The 16,728-nt window shown below is 36.8% G+C and overlaps 1 pseudogene; it reads left to right on the forward strand.

The window, feature by feature from the left end:
* The first annotated feature begins 230 nt into the window (after positions 1-230).
* On the forward strand, positions 231-14,804 carry LOC104889971 (xanthine dehydrogenase 1-like; annotated as a pseudogene).
* The last annotated feature ends 1,924 nt before the right edge of the window (positions 14,805-16,728 follow it).

Genomic DNA, 16,728 nt, shown 5'->3' on the forward strand with positions numbered 1-16,728 from the left:
TTCTTGAAATACTTATTCTCATACCATTTCGTTTTATATATTTGAACCAAACGTCCCCGTAATTACCTTAACTTAAATACAGTACAATATCCTTAATATTGCAAAAAAAAGTAATAATACTACAATTAGTTAATCTTGCCAAAAAGTACAATCATTAATCTTGCCAAAAAGTACAATCATTAATTAATCACTAGAAGTCAATTTTATCAAGACATACTCCCACCCACTTCAACTATCGTGTTCATCTTTATTTCTTCAGCATATATGACATCTGTAAATTTCACAAATCTTATCATACTCTCTTCTTTCGGTCGAATTCTATATAATAAACTTTCAATCATCAAAATCAAGCTCATCAATTTCATCTAAATCACTAGATTTTTTGAAAATCGATCTTCAACAGTGGTTTTTTCATAGTGATCTCCCAAAAATATGGGGAGCGAGGAAGAAGTTAGAGTAATCGAGGAGAGAGATTCAAACGAAGCTATAATTTACATCAATGGAGTTCGGAGATTACTTCCTGATGGTTTAGCTCACTTGACTCTTCTTGAGTATCTCAGAGGTAGTTAATTTTTCAATTTTAATCTGTTGAGATTTCAATTTTGATGATTTTGATGTTTAATAAGTTGAATTCTCTTCAATATTCATATGAATTTATGTTATCTTTGAAATTCGCGATTACTTTTGCTCAAATTTTGTGAAATTGTGTTTGATTTGATGAGTTGCTCGCTTTGCTGGTAAATTCATGGACGAATTTGATCAATTTTAGGCTCTGTTTGATTTGATAGAAGAAATAAGATGGTTTCTCTATGAGATTCATGATAGATTGATAGGTCGTGTTGCGTATCGATGTATATACATGTACATGAGAGTCATACTAGGAAATTGTCCTAGAGATCACAAGAGATAATAAATTGCTTACAGATTATTCGATTCTATCAGGTCATACAGAGCTGTGCCTAATTCCGAAACGTTGTGAACACTTTGCAACATGTACAAATGTTGTATATGTTGTTCTAAATGTTGTATATTATATTTCAAATGTTATGCATAAAAATTCGCCATCCGAGTTTAAAACTCATATAGATCATATGATGCCTGATTTCGTATACAGGTTTTATGATTTTTTTTTTTTGGTGAAAAGGGAGGGGGAAGTAATACTCGAGTTTAAAACATTACAATCCGAGTTTAAGTAGTCAAGTTTAAGTAGTCCATACAATGGTAGAATAACTAAGGGGGTTGGAAAAGTTTTATGATTTTGTACTACGTTTATGGTTCAGTATACAACATTTGTGGGAGAACATACAACTTTTAATAGTTCTGAACAAATTTTTGTTGAGAAATGTTCTCAATTAGGAATTTCTTGGTCAGGTACTAGGTCAAAAGCTTAAATTGGAATTTAAGCTTGAGTGGCATAGAATTTTTGATTCAAGTGTATATTTTATGGGAGTATGAGTGCTCAAGGCTACAGGAACGACAAAACCTCACAAAGGATAGTACAATAAGATCTATGGAATTATTGCGTTGTGATACATTTATTGCCTTGAATGCAAGATTCGGTGCATCCGAATTCCGAGGTGCTAAACATATTGGCTGATTTGTTCCGAAGGTTAGAACAAAGGCCCTTTCACACAAGAACTAAGTAAAGATCTGGAGTCACCCGAGCCTTTGCTCAGGTTTGAGAAGAAAGAAAAGGTGCTCTTTGAATTTGAAGGAAAGAATTGAACTTATTAAACATCTGAAGAATAATGGCTGGAATCCCTGCTCAATAAAACCCAAAAAACTAGCTGTTACAAAACCCATAAAAACATGAGTTGTCGGGCAGGTATGAATGGCATGGAAAATTTGAGTCAAATCGGATTTAGAAGGTAGCATGGCGTCCAGTGCAACTCACACGGGTGCGGGCTCGTCCCACCCACTGCTGAACTTCTCTTCTTTACCAGAAATGGGCCAACTGAAGTAGCACGGGCCCGTCTCATTGACATGGGCCCTGGCATGAACGGCTTTACAAGCCATTATCCCAACATATCGGAATGTGGCAAACACTATTTTCCTATTGATATATGTTTATTTTGTTCAAAGTGTCATGATAAGTGTTCCCGATGCTTTTGAATGCAGATTTAGGCTTAACTGGGACAAAATTAGGCTGTGGTGAAGGAGGTTGTGGTGCTTGTACTGTGATGGTCTCCTATTTGGATCGACAGCACAAGAAATGTGTGTGAGTCTTTCTTTAACTTTATTATCTGCACATATTGATCCTTGTTGCCTTGATATATGCTTGGTTTCAAGCTAGATGGAACACTATCTTATATTGTTGGGTGTTTCGAGGTGTTTTGTAGTTAACAAATTAATGATTGCTGAGAAGTGGTATTTGATGTCATTTATAGCCTGGCAAGTTCTCAGGACGTTCTCTGCTTGTTGAGTTTCATGGTTCTGCTCTTTGTTTTCTCCTCTAACAGCTTTGCACATCAAAAGTATATACTTAATAATTTGAAATGGCAAACAACAACTAGCATGGTGCAAGAAGCAGCTGTATTTTTTGAAGGTCAGGAATGGAAGTGGGGATCATAGAATTTGATCAAGGCAAACCTGTTATGCTCCCTCTGTCCCAAATCAATTGCAAAGTGTGGAGATGCACAACTTTGAAGGATTGCGTGTGAAGATGAGAGAGATAGAGAGAAACAAAAAGAGGGACACATGTGACGAGGAGAGAGATAAAGAGAACCAATTACCAAATTAAGTACTGTTGCAAGTTGCAACTAAGTTTTGAACTTCTTTAAAGAAGAAGGATAAAGGTCGTTCTATAAAGTTTTAAAAACTTACCGTACCCCAAAGAGAAGTTTTACAGCATGTGCTTCAAAATCACATTACGTTCTCTATTATAGACCATCATGCTATCACATCAAAAATTATCGTCTGTTACTAATGTCGTTTTGCATATTGGTGATTTAATTATATCTCATTTGTTAAAACTTTGAATTGCTATTCTATGGCTAATGTTTAGATCATCCGATTTCTTCACAAAATATCGTTCAGATTAGGTACTAAAAGTAGATTTTCAACTTTCAAGTATAACCTAAAAATATGTTCCAAAATTGTTAATTTATAAAGGTGAATTGGAACTTTAAAACATATCAATTCGTGCAGTGATGTTAGCGACGTGAGACATTAGACTACTTAGATGCTGCTGACATGGCACCTGCTGCAATGGTGATCAAAATTGTGAAATATCTTTAGTTCTTTACTCTGGTGGGGAGGCAGCTAAGAGAATGACCTTATATCAGAAAAGTATGTTATAGTTGTCTCAGGCTCTCAGCCCGTTCTAAAACAAAATAGTGCTAGTTACTTGTGTCTTGTATATTGGCATACTGAACTTTGTTCCAGCAGGATTGGGACATCAATCTGTGTGGCTCTAGAATTGATTATGCATCTTTAGTGGATAGCAAACTATATTTTAACAGTTGTTTTAATGTTCATGTTGCCTACACCAGGCACCATGCAGTCAATGCATGCTTAACTCCACTATACTCCGTGGAAGGAATGCATATAATCACAGTGGAGGGTATTGGAAACCGTAAACTTGGCTTGCATCCAGTGCAGGTATCATACCTTCCCTTCTATATAATTTTGTTAGATTGTACAAATGCTGAATGATTTTAACATCCGGCAAGTGGTTAACGCGCACACATACGGAAATATATATCAGCGCTGTCATTATCATTACTCAAGAACTTTTAGTTTCTTGAAATGTTTGCATGTTAGCCATTAAACAATCATGAGACGGGGAACATAGAAATTAAGGTTTGAGCAAACCTTTGAGGAAGCACTTATTTCTGGTTTCTTACGATTATCTGGATCAATTATAATACAGGCTCTGGAAGAGTAGCTAGAAGATGAACTGCTTTCCATCCTGGGTTCTACTTTTTGTGAAGATAAACAGTATGATACATTTAAATGGCAAGCTATACTGTGTGTATTCTATTTTCATTGAGAACATATGCTAAAGTAAGCTGGTTGCCATTTATCCCCTTTATTCTTTTTTGATAGTGGGAACTGGGAAATTTGGGGGGGGGGGGGAGAAGGGAAGCCAAACTTTATGCTCCCAAGCATAAGTTGTAGTTTTTGATTTTCTTCTTTCTGGATTTTTCCTTTTGATGTTTCACAATCAAGTGCATATATCTTCCTCTCAAATTTTAATGTAAAGCAGAACGGTTTGATTAATCATCAATCCCCTATTAATTAACTTATGTTATCTTTGAAGGAATTGTTAGCAAGTTCACATGGCTCACAGTGTGGATTTTGTACTCCTGGATTTGTCATGTCCATGTATGCTTTACTAAGGTCTAGTCAAACTCCTCCAACTGAGCAGCAAATTGAAGAGAGTCTGGCAGGGAACTTGTGTCGCTGCACAGGTTATAGGCCAATTATCGATGCCTTTAGAGTTTTTGCTAAAACTGATGACATGATATACACAGTTGGTAACTCGGCAAGCCAACAAGGCAACGAGTTTATTTGTCCTTCGACTGGTAAACCCTGCTCATGTGGACAAAAGTCTGATGGGAACACTGGCAATACGAAGGAAAGCGGGGCTTGCAGTGAAAGGTACAAACAGCTTTCTTACAGTGATGTTGATGGTAGCAGATACAATGACCGAGAGCTTATATTTCCTCCTGAACTATTGCTAAGGAGATCTTCTTTTTTGAGTTTGAGTGGATTTAATGGACTTAAGTGGTATAGACCTTTGTCACTTCAACATGTTCTTGAGTTAAAATCCAAATATCCAGATGCAAGGTTGGTGATTGGTAACACTGAGGTTGGAATTGAAATGAGGTTGAAGAGAATGCAGTATAAAGCTCTTGTATCAGTTGCACAGGTACCTGAGTTAAATATTTTAAATGTGAAAGATGATGGATTGGAGATAGGAGCTGCTGTGCGACTGTCTGAGCTTCTAAGTGTTTTGAGGAGAGTTTCTTTAAAGCGTGCTACTCATGAAATATCAACCTGTAATGCTTTCGTTGAGCAAATAAAGTGGTTTGCCGGAACTCAGATTAGAAATGTTGCATCTGTAGGTGGGAATATATGCACTGCTAGTCCAATATCAGATTTGAATCCTCTTTGGATGGCAGCTGGAGCAAAGTTTCAAATCATTGATAGCAAGGGAAACAAGAACGTTGGCAGAAGATTTTTTCCTTGGTTATCGCAAGGTTGATTTGTCAAGTGATGAGATTTTACTATCGATACATTTACCATGGACTAGGCCTTTCGAGTTTGTGAAAGAGTTCAAGCAGGCTCATCGTAGAGATGATGATATTGCATTAGTAAATGCTGGAATGCGTGTTCATCTCGAGAAGAAAGATGAAGAATGGCTTGTCTCAGATGCATCAATTGTTTACGGAGGGGTTGCTGCTGTTTCTTTTCTTGCTTCAAAAACAAAAGAGTTTCTCATAGGAAAGAGTTGGAATAAGGATTTGTTAGGTAGGCATTAAAAGTCTTAGAGGAGGACATTTTTCTGAGGGAAGATGCACCTGGTGGAATGGTGGATTTCAGAAAATCTCTGACATTGAGTTTCTTCTTCAAATTCTTTTGGTGGGTCTCTCGTGAAATGAATGTAAAGACATGTTTGACAGAAACAGTACCACCATCTTATCTGTCAGCAATACAGCCATCCCATAGGCCATCTGTTATGGGGAGTCAGGACTATGATATGGTCAAACATGGGACAGCTGTGGGATCTCCAGAGGTTCATTTATCTGCAACACTTCAGGTGTGTTATTAATCATCTCTAAATATCCTGTCTTCTTTCTCTGAATTTTTATATCGTTTGATATTTTCTATTTTGGGGTTTTTTTTGGTTGGGGTGTGGGGCACCATGGAGCAGGGCTATGTTTCATGTACTATGAATCACGGATTACTGCTCCACTTTTTTAGTCTCCTTGTTTCAATTCGTAAAGTCAAAGGTGAAGATGGAATCAGCTATGTAACATAATTTCACACGTGAAATATATTTGAATGGTTATTCCCTCACTCCTTTTTTTTCTATCTCGTTTATGGAGATTATGCAACATCTCCTACACGTCCTCCCATCAGATTCACGTATTCTAGGAGGGCTAGAAATAATAAAGGGCAGAAGGGGGATTTCAAGGCTGTAACTAAATAAGTAAAATTTGTAATGATGACTCAGCTAGTCTGTTAGTAGTGGAGAATAGAGCAGGAGATTGTTAGTGTTGGGTCCAGTATAGGGCTATAAATAGGAAGGTTTGATATTTTTGTAGAGGGATCCAAAGAATATAGTAGAAAGAGAGTCACTCATTGGGAGAGCTCCAAAATCCTCTCGAAAGCATTGTGGGTTGGTATTAGGTCCTCTACTCTGGAGGTCGATACTTCAATATATCCAACACCCTTAGCCCTGAGTTCTATATCGATTTGCATACTGAATTGTAGCAGATTGCATATAATTCATTTTAGCCCTCTTACCTTTTTATCTTTCTAATAGCTATCATTGAGCAAAATTATAATAAGAAGGGTCTTGAAACCCTCCGTCCTGCAGCCTGCCCCCCCCCCCCCCCCCTCAAATAAAAAAAAATTGTGTGAAAGCCTGACCAAGTATGTTTGGATTCCTTAATAAAAAGAAAAAGAATCCTTTGACTTGGTCAAGCTGGAAACTGTCATCTCGGTTTTCAGTTAGTCCCTTTCAGGCTGAAACCAGTTTTAACTTATCACTACCAATTAAAACAGTGCAAGAAATTAAGAAAGTAATAACAAATAGAACAGCTGACTTGCCAGCTTCACTAGTCATCTTATGCGCCTTATTGGTTTGTCACTCTTTTCAGGTCACAGGTGAGGCAGAATACGTTGATGATATGGGGATGCCGCCTAATGGTTTGCATGCTGCTTTAATTCTGAGTAAAAAGCCTCATGCCCGCATAGTCTCAATTGATGATTCTGGGCAAAGACTTTGCCTGGGTTTGCAGGCATATTTTTTGCCAAAGATGTCCCTGGGGATAATCATATTGGACCCGTTGTCGCTGATGAGGAGCTCTTTGCTTCAGAATTGGTAACTTGTGTGGGCCAGGTACTAAGATTTTTAAGTATTCATAATTGAATACTATTTTTAGCAGCATGTGAACTAATGCCTGGGATTTGTACAGGTAATTGGCATAGTTGTTGCTGATACCCATGAAAATGCAAAACTAGCAGCGGGAAAAGTGCATGTAGAGTATGAGAGTTGCATCCTGTTTTATCTATAGAGGATGCACTCAAATTTAAAAGTTTTCATCCTGGCTCAGAGAAGCAATTCCTGAAAGGCGATGTTGATCTCTGCTTTCAGTTAGGTGCATGTGACAGGATCATTGAAGGAGAGGTACAAGTAGGTGGTCAAGAACATTTCTACTTGGAAACACATAGCAGTTTAGTATGGACCATGGACAGTGGTAATGAGGTCCATATGATTTCATCTACTCAAGTACGTATCACTCTAAAGTTGCTAGTTTCTTTTGTGCACCATTACAATGTTAGTGTAATTTGAGTTGTGTATCTGAATGTGGATCGTCCCATTATTTTTATTTTTGGTCTTCTAGTAAATTCTTTTCACTGAAATAACTCTGCAGGCTCCTCAGAAGCATCAAAAGTATGTCAGTCACGTACTTGGTCTTCCTATGTCAAAAGTAGTTTGCAAAACCAAGAGAATTGGTGGCGGTTTTGGCGGCAAGGAGACAAGATCAGCTTTTATTGCTGCTGCAGCTTCTGTTCCGTCTTATCTGTTAAACCGGCATGTAAAACTCACCTTAGACCGAGATGTAGACATGATGATAACTGGGCAGCGTCACAGCTTTCTTGGGAAGTATAAGGTATACTTTAATTTCTTCAGTTGGCTATTTTGACATTGATTTTATGCTGTGATTGACATGCATGTAGGAGCATATTTGAGCTTAATCAAGCTGACAAAACCTCATCCATTTGTTGTGTTCTGCACTTGTTTCCCCCACTAAAATGCATCTTTGGTCCAATCAAAGCTCCAAGAAAGGTTCACTCTGCTTGTCCAAACATAAGAGGTGACTCTAAATTGATTCAGGATGTGAACTGTAAGGAGAAGAGGATGAAATGAAGGCATAATCGTGTTCTGAAAGAACAAGACCAATATAGTGCGCCCCCAGAACCAAGAAAAGTGTAAATAACAGAATGTCCGCAGATCAAGATTATTAGTTATATTACCTTCATGCTCTTTTCTATATATTGCATTAGATCCACAAATTATGAAAAGTGTACATCATATTTTTAGTTGCTGACTGTTGCTTCATGACAACAATTTGTGTGTTTTAACTTCTTATGCATAACAATAGTAGGAGTATGTGTTATGCAGTATTTATATAAGGGAAGTGTTGATGCATCTTTATGAATAATAGGCGGGAACTACTATAGCAACTCTGACACTAAAACATGTATTTTGGTGAAAGAAGTCTTTCACCCTACTTGCATTATTATCAAAATGTAACAACAATAGGCTTATGTTTGAGAATTTTCAAACTCTCCCACAGAATTAGTAAGAACTCTCATTAATTCTCTCACAAGGCTCTTTCTCACATTTTAGGAGACAAATATGCGCACCCTAGCATCTCGTTTTATAGGGGAAACTATCATCTCAATTCTAATAAAACTAGGAAACAAAATTTTACAAGGACTCATACGAGAATCATGATACTTAGGAATCATGCTTTCCTAATTACATACTTCTGCTGATTAATTACTATCAATTAATAATAGGAACTAAGACAAAGTAATATTCCTAAATACCCTTACCTGATACTATGACACTAAAATAACCTTGTTACCTTGCAATGGAGCTGCCTGATTGGCCGCTCAGCATCTTGACCTGATAACCAAAGGAAAAGTGCTGAACTGAAGGAGGAATTCACCCTGCTGTGCCTCCCGCCCCGGGATATATTAGGCTGTGTGCCCGGGCAGCAAATTTTCCAGCTTCCTGCCTCGGTATCTCCATGCCCACCTCACTATGTTGGGATTACTTCTCACTCCCACAATGGAATGTAATAGAATCAACAAGATAAGCACTCGAAAATTCCATGTGCTATGTGCTCTTCACGAGTTTAAGGCAAAATATCGTAAAAACCTATTATGATATTTTTGCACCTGCACAGTCAAACAATCATCCACCTTTAATGGTCTGTTGTCCCATAGATTTTTAATGAAAAGATGCTTGAGTTTAACCTTGTATCTTTTTCTGAGTCAAATACTGGATTATTATATTGGAGCCCTAGCATTGTGGATGATGTTGAAGTCCTAGCATCCTTGTCTTCCTCATTTTGTGCTTGTTGCTTTATTGAATCTTTCTTTGTGTATTTAGAGCTTTTATGAATTGGTTTGACAGATTTGAAATATCGGATATATTGATTTAATTAATGTTATATATTACCCGGTACAGGTTGGATTCACAAATGAGGGAAAGGTACTAGCTCTGGACCTTGAGATATATAACAATGCTGGAAATTCACTTGATCTCTCTCTTGCTGTCCTTGAACGCGCAATGTTTCATTCAGACAATGTTTATGAGATACCAAATGTCCGCATAAATGGCAAAGTTTGCTTCACCAATCTTCCAAGCAATACTGCCTTCCGTGGATTCGGTGGCCCACAAGGGATGCTGATTGCTGAAAATTGGATTCAGAGGATAGCCATGGAGCTCGAGAAGAACCCGGAGGAGATCAGGGTAAGAAAAGTTGCTGTGTTTGCTTCTATACTCTGTAGTGAGGTATCTAGGCTGTGTTTTGCACATTATTAGTTTGTTGTCAACTTTTCATCCAGCGTATTTATTCATGAATATTCTAGTGATCAAGGTTTACACAATATGCTCAAATTTTGTGCTGTTGTAGGAAATAAACTTCCAAAGTGAAGGATCAATATTGCACTATGGCCAAATACTTGAGCATTGTACATTACCCGAGCTGTGGAATCAACTGAAATTATCATGCGACTTCCATAGAGCACGTGCTGAGGTTGATGACTTTAATGTTCATAATAGATGGAAAAAGCGTGGACTTGCTATGGTTCCCACAAAATTTGGAATCTCATTTACAACTAAGTTTATGAACCAGGTAATGTCTTCTGTTATAGACATCATCTCAGTGCTATAATTTTTTGTTGTTGTAGCCTTGGTATGATCCAGGCATGGCAATGCAGGCTTTCTTGGTTTTACATATGAGACGGTATCAATGCACACAAGCTCATCTTTGTTGTCTCTGTCTACATCTTCAATTTCGCTTCAATGTTTGTTTAGCACAGTGTTGAATGTATGTTTGTACTTTAAACAAAAAGATTGTGAATGTATGTTTGTACTTTAAACAAAAAGATTGTGCAAAATCAGCATTCACTGATGTTGAAATTGGTAGATAGAAAAAGTTTTAACCACCAAGATGAAATGGTTAAATTTGATGGATAATATGTGCATTAGCAAATGAATCAAGGTCCTAGTTAAATTTTCCGGAACTTTTTTGACCGAGTATAAGGTGCAAATCTAGCCATCTAGGTGCTCTCCCATTCTAAAATATAACAATCAGATCCCTGGATCATTACTCAGATCCCTCTTTGCAGGTAAGAACAACATACCAACTGGCAACTTGTAGCTCTCTTATAACGCCAATTGATCTTTGAGATCAGTACCACTTCCTTACATCCTGAGTTTCCTGACTGTTCCGTATTGACAAGGGGGATCTTTCTTAATACTTCTTGACCAAGTCAAAGGTGTTCTGCCATTCTAAAATACAAGAATCAGATCCCTGAGTCAGTACTTGGATCCCTGAATGCAAGTATGAGCGATATACCAACTGAGAAACCAGTAGCTCCCTTGTAATACCAATTAATCATTTGAAGTCAGTACCTCATACTGACTGCATTTCGTGATGACAAGTGATCTTTCTCCACCACGGAAATGCTCCTTGTTTCCAGCAGGCCTGGCGCGGTGGCGCTTGCCTATTTTAAGTATTGAAAAATGACCAATAGTGACTCTATGTGCATACATTACTCCATTTGGCTGTGAAACTCGTTCCTTGTTTCCCCTATCCTCTCGCTCTCTCTTTTCTTTCTGAAATAATAAGTTTCTTCATCGTGTGGATTTCAACACTTCTGATTTTTCTCTAATTCTTTGGTAGATAGGAAATGCATGCTGGTTTAATACTTAATCTCGGCCTGTAACAGTTCCTATTTGCATTCTGTTTCTGTAAATAATGTGCTATATCTAACACATGCAAGTTGGGGTATTACTAGTGTTGCTTTACAAAGATAACCTCTATTAACTCGAGGTCATGTATTTTGAACTTTGACCAATAATTAATCTACATATCAAATTCATTTCAAATCGAAATTCAAAACAAATTTCATTATGACAATCCTTGTAAAGATATTTATATAGTGAGTTAAAATGTGATTAATACAGATGGATCTATCTAAAGAGTGACGTATATGTAATAGACCGGAAATGAGGAAGAAGATGATTTGGGGGAAATCCATAATATAAGCAATTCTAGAAAATCATCACTAAGGAGATTACAACCCCAGGCCTTTGAGTGGCTGGACAATTCAACTAAAAACTAAACAAATAAAAATAAAAGAAATGTAGTTCCACTTTTTTTCGTCTTAGGTGATAACCTCTACATATAGCCTTTTGACTTCCTTCTAACAAGTTCATTGCCCCCTCCACCAAGCTCACTCTAACCAACTTATTTCAGTGCCCAAAGTGTCCCTGCCCCTAAACTTGATGGATTGCAGTATGTCTTTAGAGTGAGGAGGGAGAGGAGATTGTTCTCTTGTTTATTAGTTGATTGAATTGAATGCAGGCAGGTGCTCTTGTTCAAGTTTATACTGACGGCACGGTACTAGTTACCCATGGAGGTGTCGAGATGGGACAAGGCTTACATACAAAAATTGCCCAGATTGCTGCTTCTGCTTTTGATATTCCTCTTAGCTCTGTATTCATATCAGAGACTAGTACAGACAAGGTAACAATGCAGCAGAAATTGTCTCATTTTCATTTGTACTATCCGACAATTCATTAACAGTGTGGAAAAGAATATTCTAGAACCTTAGAATCCACTGAACTGCATTTTTATTTGTTTCTGTTTGCTGTCAAACAGGTTCCAAATTCATCACCCACTGCAGCATCAGCAAGTTCTGATATGTATGGTGCTGCAGTTTTAGATGCTTGTGAGCAAATAAAAACAAGAATGGATCCTATTGCTTCGAGACACAACTTTGATTCATTTGCTGAGGTATGTGTGATTGTGTGGAATGTGTGGTTGTGTCATAGCTTACTTTTGCCTCTTTTTTTCCCATTAGCAATGATGCATGCTTTTGTTCCTTTCAGCTGGCACTTGCGTGCTATCTGGAGCGAATAGACCTATCTGCTCATGGATTCCATGCTACTCCTGATATTGGATTTGATTGGAAAACTGGCAAGGGGAACCCTTTCAGGTATTTCACGTACGGTGCTGCTTTTGCGGAGGTTGAGATTGATACATTGACTGGAGATTTCCAGACAAGAGTTGCAAATATCATTCTTGATCTCGGACATTCCCTCAATCCAGCCATTGATGTTGGTCAGGTAATTTCCACCACAAATCCTCATCCCTGTGTCTTGAGCTCATTCAATTAAAGAATGTTTTCCAGAAGTATAGTGGAAGTGGCATTTTGATTGGTTAATACACCATTTAATATTGAGTTCAGTGTCATTTAAGCTTTTCAATTTTGGGATTTTCCAAAAGCTCCATTTCTCTTCTTTCTTGTGATTATTTTAAATACGAATATATCAACTTGGCATACCTAGTAACGGTGAGTCTAATGCAAGGGTGATTGGAAGGTTATGCTCACTTGAAGTGTTGGTCTGATTTAATTTATGGAACGATCTTGGAGCAGATATTATGACCAGTATAAGTTAAATGATTAACAGCAATGGTTTATTGATTTTTTGTGTGTGCTTCTCGTGTCTGGATGATACAATTGAGACTATTACATGTACTCATAGAATACAGGATAGTTTCAATTTATAGTGAACGAAGCACTCTCAACTTTGTTGAATGCTCCGGCATGTTCGTTTCTTCACAAAAACCATGTTTATTGCAGATTGAAGGAGCATTCATACAGGCGGGTTGGTTGCTTTAGAGGAGCTCAAGTGGGGAGATGCAGCTCATAAGTGGATACCTCCTGGCTACCTGTATACATGTGGACCTGGGAATTATAAAATTCCATCTGTCAATGATGTTCCTACAAAATTCAATGTCTCTCTTTTGAAGGTTAGTCTACCTGTTATTTTCGGTTGCGGTGTTATAGTTAGATATTTAGATGTTTCAATATACATCTTGATCTGTGAGTTTTTTCGCCATTGTGAAATTTGGATTCTGTAAGATGAGTATCTTCTTGGTGTGCTTAAAAGTTCAAAGGAATAATATCTCTTGTGGAGAGTGTGTTTGGGAAGGAGTATTTTGTAGAAAAATGAGTAGATTGGACCTGAAATTATGAAGTGTTTGGTTATTAGTTGGTCTTTAGAGGATTATGTATATTCTTTTGCAATATATACGAAGTATATGAAGTTGAGGTAGTGGAGTGGTGGCATCAATTCCCACCTCGTATCTTTGAGGTCTAGGGATCAAACCACATATGACTCATTTGAGGAATTTCCCTTATCCCGCCTCAAGTGAGTTCCTTTCATCTTACCTATAAAAAAGAATTATACGAAGTATCTGTAGAAGAGAACACTTTTATCATTAAATTTAAGTGTCATAATGACCATATACCCCCTAGACTAATCATTTTCTTTATTTTACAAAAATACCCTTGTAGAGTTGTAAATCATACTACCAATCCAGAGAGCTAGGGGCTAAGTTACCAAAAACATTATCACAGAGCTAGGGGCTAAGTTACCAAAAACATTATCACATAAATCTCTTATCTTCTCGTCAAATATGATACAAGTATATAACATGCTACTATTTGCTAATGACCAAGCAAGGACGAAGTTTTAAGAGATATTGGGTTGATATGCAGGGAGCTCCAAATGTTAAGGCTATACATTCTTCAAAAGCTGTTGGCGAACCTCCATTTTTTCTTGCTTCCGCAGCCTTTTTTGCCATCAAGGATGCTATCGCAGCTGCTAGAGCAGAAGCAGCTACAGTGGTTGGTTTCCTCTTGACAATCCTGCTACACCTGAGAGAATCCGTATGGCTTGCACTGATGAATTTACGTTGAGATTTGTCGATCCAAAATTCCGTCCTCAACTCAGTATCTGAGTTGATTCTCATGGAATTTTGAGTTTTGTGTACCTTCACATGAACAAATACCCCCTAGTTCCAGGGGTTAGAAGATCGATCTCATCTGTGCATATGGTGAGTGGGCCTGCCATACATATTTCAAAATGAAAAAGAAATCTTCACTACCGTGTAAATTAATCAAACATGTAAATTAGTCAAACATGTAAACTGATATGTTGGTTTAGTAGAAAGTGAGATCATTGTAATATGTACAACTACAAGCTAGTTACTCGTGTCTAGTCACTAAAGCTTGGAGTATTTAAATTAGCATTATAGAGGCTAAGATAAGATCGATCTAAATATGAGTTGAGCTTGTGATCATATATGAGCTTAAAAGTTTAGGGCTCGAGTTGAACTTGCACAGGTCTGAAGTGTTTGATTGTTTCTCAAGCCGCTTGACTCAATTCCAATTTTCTAATAATTCAGCTGGAATTAAGTTGCTTGAGTTTCAGTACAATAATGAAAATCATAAATTGCCATTTTTTTATTTCCAAATTTATGAAAGGTAGGACTCTTTTGGGAGGATCGTTCAAAGGTGAGATTATTCTTATCAAAAAAATTTATCTCTCCGTTTCCTAAAGATCTTTCTTGTTACTAGTAGTGGATACCAATGAGAATTAATTTGCGTGGGGTGTGGGGTGGGTAAAGTAGGAGAGAAAAGGGGTTAAGATAAATAAACAAATAAAAAGAGATTAAAGTAGGAGAAAGAAAGGGATTAGAATTGAATTAATAATGTAATGGTGGACTATATGGTAGGGACACGAGAGGGTAAAAAGGGGAGAAAAAAAATTCGAAATAAAGAATAAAGTAAAAGAGGAAAGATCAAGATGATATTATAGAGTCATAGATGATTGTCCCCTGTTGGTGGGGTTTAAATTGTTGTGAGGATCTTTGTGTTTAAGTTCATGACCTTGAGGCTAAAATCAAGATGATATCTTTGTAGAATATTGTTACTAATCTGATGTCGTTTTTATTTTCTTTCCTTTTATGTATTTGATGTTTTATATTGTTGATGAGCTTGACAGTTACGAATTAAGATTTTTGTTGGCCGTGTTCTAAAAAAAGTTGGGCTCTTACGAAAAGGAGAAAAAAAAAAGGGTTTTTCTACATTATACCCTTGTATTTTTTCAATTTCTACGTTGTACTCCAAATTTTTCAAAATTCCACACAGTACCCTTAAACTTACCTTTTTCAACGGACAATGCCCCTACCACTGATTATATATCATTAGTTTCGTATATTTTTTATATTCCGTTGGAACGAATCTAATTAGTGAATAACTTTCTAAGGGTTAAACTATGTATAAGTCAAATTAGTTCCAATAAATTTAAAAAAAATAAATGAAATTAATGACATATAATCAGCAGTTTGGGCATCGTGCATTAAAAAAGGTAAGCTTGAGGGTACTGTGTGGAATTTTTTAAAAGTTGGGGTAAAACGTAGAAATTGAAGAAACACAATGGTATAACGTAGAAAAACCCAAAAAAAAAATACATATTTGATAAAATATATGCTCCAAAAATTCAAATGTAATGATTTCACATAAAAACTATATGTAGAGTATATCTAAATAAGAACAATGATATTAGCACCTCAATTTTAATGGTGGTACTCTTAAAAAAAAAAATTGGCCTAAAAAAAAAAAGAGCGAGAGAGATTAAATTATAATTTTCCGTATGACAAGATCACGATAGCAAACATCAATGACATTAATTGACATAATTTATACAAATATATTAGGAAAATTTTATCAAAAAAAGACCTTTTACGAGTTCAGTTTTGTAACACCCCCACGACTCCTCTTTATATAAACTAGGAGAAATTGCAGGAGTTGTTATGCCACGCATGATAATACGTAAGGCTAATCAGAGAATACAGCGGAAGTCTTTTTAAAATAAACTGGAAATACTTTAATACAACTGAAATAAGAAAGTATGTAATTGAGTTACAAACTCAGAGACTATCCCATACTAGTCCCATCTTCAAAACGAGTCAAACCTTGACCCCAATGGTCAAGTAAAGTCAAACATAAATTCAAATGACTTTATTAAGAAAGTACTCCTGTACTATAATTCTCATCTGGATGCTTATGATTCCCATTTACATCAAGAACTTGTACCTGAAACTTTTCCTTTCAGCTCAGCTCGCCAAATGGGTCATCACAGGGTCGTTGGGAAAAACAACAACCAAAAGAAAACAAAGAAGCACATACATCAGCAACGCTGAGTACATAACACAACTTAATTAATGCGAATAATAATGCATGCAATCCTCAACAACTTCGGCTTGCTCTTCTTATGACTCTACATGCGACAAGCATATAACTGTACTTACTAAATACTTTCTTTTATTATTATTTGGCAATGAATGGACACCGTCCTCCTCTTGGAAAGTTGGAATCATACGGGCAACTATTCCT

Source organism: Beta vulgaris, chromosome 4 (genome assembly GCF_026745355.1).
Source record: "Beta vulgaris subsp. vulgaris cultivar EL10 chromosome 4, EL10.2, whole genome shotgun sequence".
Classification (NCBI taxonomy): domain Eukaryota; kingdom Viridiplantae; phylum Streptophyta; class Magnoliopsida; order Caryophyllales; family Amaranthaceae; genus Beta; species Beta vulgaris.